This window comes from Peromyscus maniculatus, chromosome 3, assembly GCF_049852395.1.
Source record: "Peromyscus maniculatus bairdii isolate BWxNUB_F1_BW_parent chromosome 3, HU_Pman_BW_mat_3.1, whole genome shotgun sequence".
Taxonomy (NCBI): Eukaryota; Metazoa; Chordata; class Mammalia; order Rodentia; family Cricetidae; genus Peromyscus; species Peromyscus maniculatus.
In genome coordinates, this window is record NC_134854.1 from 93,130,483 (window position 1) to 93,138,940 (window position 8,458).

At 48.7% G+C, this 8,458-nt stretch overlaps 1 long non-coding RNA gene across 1 annotated transcript; it reads left to right on the forward strand.

Moving 5' to 3' along the window:
• The first annotated feature begins 3,718 nt into the window (after window positions 1-3,718).
• Window positions 3,719-8,458, forward strand: LOC121828012 (uncharacterized). Its single transcript, XR_006070400.2, has 3 exons — window positions 3,719-3,978; window positions 4,231-4,353; window positions 5,298-8,458. It is a non-coding gene; the product is annotated as an uncharacterized LOC121828012 (long non-coding RNA).

An 8,458-nucleotide genomic window follows, 5' to 3' on the forward strand; every position in this document is an offset into this window, starting at 1 on the left:
TCAGCAACAGAAACAGGAATTTTTTAAAAAAAAAATAAGCGTCCTAGCACAATATAATCAAAAGATATACTACCTTGCTACCTATATGCTAAAGAATGGCAACAGGAAAAAAATGTGTTTGCTTTCTGTAATTAAACTGGCATGCTTCTATAAGAACAGAAAGCTTAGTGTGCATAGTCAAATTATTGTGCTAACTTGCTTAGCAAGTGTTCTGTTGCTATGAAGAGACACCATGACTAAGGTAACTCTTACAGACGAAAGCATTTAATGGGGCTTGCTTACAGTTTCAGAGATTTAATCCATTGTTATCATGGTGAGGAGTATGGCAGCCTGTAGGCAGACATGGTGTGTGGAATATTCCTTCACACTGTGTGAAAATATGTTACTGCGATTGGTTTAATAAAGAAGCTGACTGGCAGACAGCTAGGCGGGATAAGGCTAGGAGGGAGAACCAGACTAAGAGGACTCTAGGAAGAAGAAGGGAGGAGTCTCAGAATCGCGAGAGAGATGAACTTGCAATACTGAAAACAGGGACCAGATCACGTGGAAGAGCATAGATAATAAATATGGATTCATTTAAAATGTAAGAGTTAGCTAGTAACAAGGCTGAGCTATTAGCAAAGCATTTGTAGTTAATAATAAGCCTCAGTGTGGTTATTTGGTAGTGGCTGCCTGGACACAGAGAAACTCCGCCTATAATGGTGCTGCAGAAGTAGCCGACAGTCCCACACCTGGATCCACAGGCAGCAGGAAGAGAGCAATACCCGGACTGGCATGGGCTTTTGGAACCTCAAAGCCTACCCCCCATGACACACTTCCTCCAAGAAGGCCACACTTCTTAATCCTTCCCATTAGTGCCATTCCCTGATGACTAGGCATTCAAATATATGAGCTTATGGGGACGATTGTTATTCAAACTACCACAGTAACATATAATAGTCTGGACCCTGAGCCGAGGTTAGGCAGCTGCTGATTTCGTGTGTCACCTTGACACAAACTGGAGTCATTGGAGAGGAAAGAACCCCAGTTGGGGAAATGCCTCCGTGAGATGTGTGGCATTTTCTCCTTTAGTGAGCAACGGTGGAGGGCCCAGCCCATGGTGAGAGGTGCCATCTCTGGGCTGGTGATTCTGGGTTCTGTAAGAAAGCAGGCGGAGCAAGCCATGATGAGCAAGCCAGTAGCAGCCCTCCATGGCCTCTGCATCAGTGCCTGCCTCCGGGATCCTACTCTGAGTTCCTGTCCTGACTTCTTTCTATGGTGAACAACGCTGTGCAAATGTAATCCCCTTCCCTAACCTGCTTTTTTGGTCACGGTGTTTCGTCGCAGCAATAGAAACCCTGACTAAGACAGCAGCCACTCTCGGGCATTTAATGCTACGGCAGCTCGTTCAGGGCACATGTGTCTGTTGTGTGCCCAGTGCTAGAGTGCCCGCCTAGCGTGAATGAAGCCCTGGGTTCAGTCTTTAATAGGAGGCTTTAAAAAAAAATTCCCTGTAACAGCCGGGCGGTGGTGGCTCACGCCTTTGATCCCAGCACTCGGGAGGCAGAGGCAGACGGATCTCTGTGAGTTTGAGGGCAGCCTGGGCTACTAAGTGAGTTCCAGGAAAGGTGCAAAGCTACACAGAGAAACCTGTCTCGAAAAACCAAAAAAAAAAAAAAAAAAAAAAAAAAAAAAAAAAAAAAAAAGAAAGAAAAAAAAGAAAAGAAAAAGAAAAAAATTCCCTGTAACAGTTGACCTGTGCTGGAAACATATGAGACTCGACACACATTTGATTTTGAATTAATATTTGGTTGGTGCGGGTTCAAAAACCTTTTTTTTTTATTGACAAACTCCACAATGAGTGCACTTTCTCTGTAGTTCATGTGGTATAGTTTCTTTTTACAGGGCCATTGCCTGTGCTTTTAAAATATTTGTCTATTTTTTTCTTTTTTTTAAATTAATTTATTTATTTTATTTTACAGTACTATTCAGTTCTACATAACAGCCACAGATTCCCTTGTTCTCCCCCTTCCTGCCCCCTCCCCTTCCCCCCAGCCAACCCCCCATTACCACAACCTCCAGATCAAGGCCACCCCCGAGGACTGAGATAGACCTGATAGACTCACTCCAGGCAGGTCCAGTCCCCTCCTCCCAGATTGAGCCAAGCGTCCCTGCATAAGTCCCAGGTTTCAAACAGCTATCTCATGCAGCGAGCCCGGGACCTGGTACCACTGCCTAGATGCCTCCCAAACAGATTAAGCCAATCAACTGTCTCACCTATTCAGAGGACCTGATCCAGTTGGGGGCCCCTCAGCCTTTGGTTCATAGTTCATGTGTTTCCATTCCTTTGGTTATTTGTCCCTGTGCTTTATTCAACCTTGGTTTCAACAATTCTCGCTCATATAAACCCTCCTCTTTCTCACTAATTAGACTCCCGGCACTCCACCTAGCTGTGGATGTCTGCATCCAGATTCCTCAGTCCTTGGATGGGGTTTCTAGCACAACTATTAGGGTGTTTGGCCATCCCATCACCAGAGTAGGTCAGTCCCGGCTGTCTCTCAACCATTGCCAGCAGTCTTTTGTGGGGGTATCTTTGTGGGTTTCTGTGGGCCTCTTTAGCACTTTCTTTCTTCCTTTTCTCATGTGGTCTTCATTTACCATGGTCTCCTATTCCTTGTTCTCCCTCTCTGTTCTTGATCCAGGTGGGATCTCCCGCTCTCTTTCCCTCAACCCTCACCTTTCATTGTTCCCACTCATGTCCAGGCTGTTCATGTAGATCTCATCCATTTCTCTGTCATTGGGTGATCCCCGTGTCTTTCTTGGAAAATATTTGTCTATTTATTAGCTTGCCTATTTGCTTATTTGTGTGTGTGTGCAGGTGCAAACGCTTCGTCGCATGCATGTGGAGCTCGGAGCCCAGCATTCAGGATAGACTCTCTCCTTCCTTCCACCTTTTTAGGGGAGGATCTCTCTCGTTCCTGCTGCTGTGCTGTGTACTCCTGCAAGCTGGCCCAGAGGCTTCCAGCCAAACCTCCTGTCTGCACCTTCCATCTCTCCAAAGGGATTCTGGGATCACCGTGTTTGTTTTGTTTCAACGCTTCCATGGATTAAACTCTGTCGGTTGTTGTCGAGGTTACAGAGCTACCTATTGCCTTTGCTCTCGAACCACCTTCCCAGCCACTTACAACTGTGGTTTGGCATCTGCTTTGACTTCTGTCCCACAGTGAGCTCTTCCAAGAAGACAGACGTCTAAAGAATAAAAACAACCACCACCACCACCCCCCCACCCCCCCACCCCCCCACCCCCCACCACCACCCCCCCTCACCCCCCCCACCCCCCCCACCCCCACCCCACCCCCGCCATGGTCTGTTCAGACGGGTCTCATTCTAGGTCAGAGCAGCGCTGCCACAGGGAAATTCCATGCAGCTGCCCCAGGGCAAGAGTGGGAAGTGAACCCAGGGCATTGTGCATGCTAGGCAAACACTCCATCACAGAGCAATACCCCCAGCTGCTGGGAAGTTCTTTAAGGAATGCACCCCTTTTCCCCCAAGCCTGGCTGGAGAGTGGGGGTTGAGCCTTAACAGGAACCTGTCCCCGCCCCAGGTTCTAGGAACTCTGAGGGAACTAAAAGCTTCAGTGAAAAGCAATGAGATCAGGTCATTTGGGCTGGTTGCCAGACCTGGACATAGACTCAAGTGGCCAACAGCTTGGGTCCACGTGCCCTGTAGGCAAAAGACTAGGGCTCAGGCCTGCAAAAGATCCAACTGAACTATCAACAAACCTGGGATTGGAGACACTACCCAGTAGCCCAGGGCGATGGGAAGCAAGGTCCCTCTAGCCAGGAGATAAACTACAATTGGGTCCCAGACCAGTGACCCCCCACCAGGAAACTGGCAGGTGCAAAGGCCAAGTGTCTTGACCTCTTGTGATTGAAGCTTTGCATTCCCAAAGCACAAGACAGTTTTCACAGAGCTAAGAATATTCTGACCATTTAGCAGGTAAGGAGAGCAGAGGCCCAATGAGGCTCAAGGGTGGTATTGTGGCCGTAAGAAGGGCAGAACCTTAACCCAAGCTCTTTCCTTCTATAGCTCAGGTCTGGGGGAAGCATGGGCTCCTCAGACACCACTTGTGTCCCAAGTGCAGGGAATGGGCACACGGGCACTGCAGGCACTCTGGGGTCACATACAAGTGCAGAAGTGCCTGCCGCTACAAGAGTGTCTGAGAGTGTGTCCCTTCCTTCCTCTCCACAGGCTGCATGTTGTCCATCTGATGAGGCCGTGTGAGGAGAGACGTGGCTAGTGGGACCGGAAGAGGAGACAGTCTTGAGTTGACCAAACTCCAAAGCTGCGCCCGTGGTATTGGAGTTGTTTTTGGTTGGTTTGTTTGTTTTTTAATTTGAATATTTTCTGACTGTCACTTGAACTTTGTCATTGTGGTGGAGTTTTGTCTCCTCTCATGTTTGATCAGGGAGGAGGTGGAATATGTCCTTGTGCTCACCTAATTTTCATGTAAAAGTGTGCACAACAGGTACTTTACATTGTTTATTACCATTATTCATTTTTACTGTGCGTGTGTGTGTCAGTTTGCAAGTTAATACCACGTGTGTGCAAGCGGCCACAGAGGCAAGAAGAGGCCATCAGATCCCCTGGAGCTGGAGTTACAGGTGGTTGTGAGCCACCCCACGTGGGTGCTGGAAACTGAACTCAGGTCCTCTGGAAGAGCAGCAAACGCTTTTAACGGTTGAGCCATCTCTCCAGCCCCGATTTTGTTGGATTTGTTGTTGTTTTGTGGGTTTTTGGTTTTTGAGGGGTTTTTTGTTGTTGTTGTCTGTTTTTTGAGACAAGGTCTTTACACTGTAGTCCAGGTTGGTTTTATACACAAGGAAATCCTCCTGCATCTGCCTCCCAAGTGCTGGGGTCATAGGTGTGAGCCACCATGCCCACACAGTATCGCTTTTTGAAATAGCTACTAACCTCTGTGGCCTCAAGACTCACACACACCCCTCATCCAAGATCTTGACCTAAGAAAGCTATTGGGGTTCTCTACAATCGGCCATGCCTGAGATCTGTGGGGAGTGCATCCTGTCTTGAATCTCCCAGCCTGCTTTACTTGCTTTTCTTCCTATTAGGCTGTCCGTCTGTCAGGGAGTCTGTTGCATCTTTACCTGCCAGGCCAGGCCCTGGACCAGCCTCATGTCCTCAGGATTGATCACCATTTGCTGGCATTGCCTAGATAGGTAGGCAGGAAGTGAGAGGCCAATAGAAATTGAATCAGAGGTTCCAATAGAAATTTGCTCACGTGTCCTGCTCTTCCTCAGATTCCTCAAGACTTGGACCTTCCCAGAGGCCTCCGGGATTAATGTTGACTTGTCCTATGGAAGAAAGTTCACGCTTTCCATCCCATGACCACCTTAGGCCCCAGAAAGCGGCTGCTTGGTATCTATGGTCAAAGGAAGAATTGACCCGCGTGTGAGATTTTTATATGTCAGATATTGCTTTTATATGAGTGTGACATCCCACAGGCAGCGGGGTGCATGGGAGCGTGTGATATATAGAGGGCACTGCCGTGGATCCTCCCCAAGGAAGAACTTGAAGGGTGGGCTGGGTGGGGGCGGCTCCACCATTCCTCCCGTGGTGATCGTTTCATTGGTGTTAGACTGCAAAGCTCCGAGGCCCCCCTCCCTCGTTCTGCCCCCTTCCCCTCCTTCCTTCCGTTTCCATCTTTTTTAGCGTGTATGACAGGGACCACGTGCACACTAGGCTCCTACCTTATCAAGTTGCACTAGCTCTTCGGACAGGTGCTGGGTGAAGAGGGCGGAGTGAGGGCCAGGAGCTCCCATTGGGCAGGTTAGTGACAGCACACGTGCCTGTCCTGGAAGGAAGTTGTCTGACCCATTCTGGCTGCTGAGGACAGCCTCCTACATCAGGTGGTATCCCTGCGACAAAATGTGGAAAGTCTGCAGAACCTGAATCGATGGTAGCTGCCGAGCCTTAAAACTGATCGTCCTCTGAGGACACAGAACTTCTCCTGGGCTGAGCTGCCGCCGCCAACTCCAACTGTATCCAGTTCTTAAGCTAGGGCACCAGATGGACCCGTGGAAGGCCATGGCTGCTGTCTCCAGCATTTAGCTGCTAAGGAGCCTCCACTCAAATTCCCAACTTCGTGCTGGCATGCTGCCCCTACATTCTGCAGTGAGCCCACAAATCCAGCCTTTTCGGGTTTGTGTAGCCATCACGGCACACCAAAACACCAAGTCCCGGGCTTCATTGACCCCACACCCCTGTGGCAGTGGCTCTCTATGACAGATAAAGTGAGTTCAGATATGGTCCTAGCTGCATCACAGGGCACCACCCCCCTCATGGTCATCAGACAGGCATAGGCTGCCTGGGACTCAGATTAAATAAGCCTGAAGCTCCTAAGGTCCTCTCTTAGATTTTTGGGGTCCTCTGGGGGAGGGGATCCCCATGGATGTTCTGTTCCTGGGACTGCTTCTACACGAGCTTCCTCAGCTCCATGGCATCAATCCAGAAACAATTATAAGTCCATGATCATTTCCCACTTGGGTACAAATGAGTTTCATATAGCCCAGTCCGGCTTTATGTAGCCAAGGATGGCCTTGAACTTCTCACCCTTCTGCTTCCACTTCCTTATGGGCATGCATTACCACATCCACTTTATATGGCATGTGGATGGAACCCAGGGCCCTGTGCATGCTAGACAAGCATTCTGAGCCATATCCCCAGGCCAACAACTACGTCTACAGAGGCTGTTGAGGCAGGAGGAGAGGGCTTGAAAACAAAGGAAGTATTCACTCCAGAGTAAACTAGGCTCCAGGTCGATACTGCTCTTCTGAGAATCCCTGCTTTGTTTGCTGGAGGTGCCTTAGTGGCCTGTTCTCTAAACTCTCACTGGTTCCTCTTTTTCGTGTTCATTCACTTGTTTGTGTGAATCTAGCCTATGAGGAAGAGGGCAGCAGGTTCGGGGGGGCCCCTAGAGCAGCGCCCACAGCCTCACTGGCCCCCTGCCTCCCTCCTGGCCTTTCTAGGCTTCTGCACAAGAGTGGCTGCTTTCTGCATCCTGGCGCTTGCTGCCCAGGTTGGAGTTTCAAACAAACTTTCTCCAAGTAATTCACCCAGTCATTTACGCGTGCGCGCGCATACACACACACACACACACACACACACACACACACACACACACACACACACACACACGTGCATGCAGCATATGCAGAGGTTGGGGGAAGATCCCTCAGGAAAATTCCAATGCAACTTCTTAATAGAATATACCTTTAAACTCACTATATATGTAAATACAAAAATTCAGTGCCCCACTTGGAGATCAGTGTCTAGACTGTCCCCTTCATAGTGTAAGTCACAGTAAAAGATACACATTCCAGGCTCCGAGCAGGAAGACACCTTCATGTTCTGATCATCCTTTGAGCCACTCTGCGAATTCCTGCCTTGTACTCAAGGGGTTAGGTAACTACAAATGGACATAAATTCTCAACACACAAGAATGCTCAGGGACAGCTTGAATTTGACGTTGGAGTGAACAGGATAATGCCGTCTTGTCCTGAGTCCCCATTTTGTGTTTACTTAGCTCTCGGCCTTCTATCTCACAATAGTCACCTCTGCCTCAGCAACGCATGTGAGATTCCATGGCCCTGGCCAGTGGTCCAGATGTATTAAGTTTATACAAACACAATATATACTAAACTAACAGAAGAAAGACATAAGTAAAAAATAATCGCTATTTATGTTTGAAATAACTACTATGTTCTGCTGGAAATAAATGTTTCAAGGTTAGTTTTACCCTCACTTGGCTTTGATATAAATTATGATTTTTGTGAGTTTTACTTTTTAAAATGCTGTCGCCCCGGAGCTTCGGGACCAAGATACTCTGAGGTGTTGGCTCACTCTTGGTTGCCAACTCAAATTAAAGGACTCATAGAATCTTAATTGGATTAATCTGTGTGCTTGTCTGTATCTTTCTCCTGTGGATTATTTCAACGTGTGGCCCATGATGCACTTCACGTCCTTAACACGATTAGAGGGGGGCTAAGCAGGGGAGGCCGAGTAGAGCGGCTCTCTGTGCTGGGGCCAGAATCTGTGTGATGCTACCCTTAACTAATGCCCCTGCTCGCATCATGCCAACGAGAAGAGCCTCTCCCATAACAAGTGCATATAAACACCACCTGTCGGGGATGAGTGAGAAAGGCCCAGGCATCGGGCATGTGGTGTAAAGATTCAAGGACTTCTTAAAGGCTTGCCTGGACCAGAAGCTGCAAACTCCAGAGGTTCTGGGGAGTCTGTGTGTGGGTATTGAGGTAATAGATATACCCCTACTGTAGACTGGCAGGGCTGTTGGCCCTAAGCTGTCTTCCTGAGGCACTGGTGCCCCTGGCATGAGCTCTCATCCATCCAAATTCCTCCCTCCCATCCCCACAACCACAGATCTGCTGGACCAGAGCCTCGT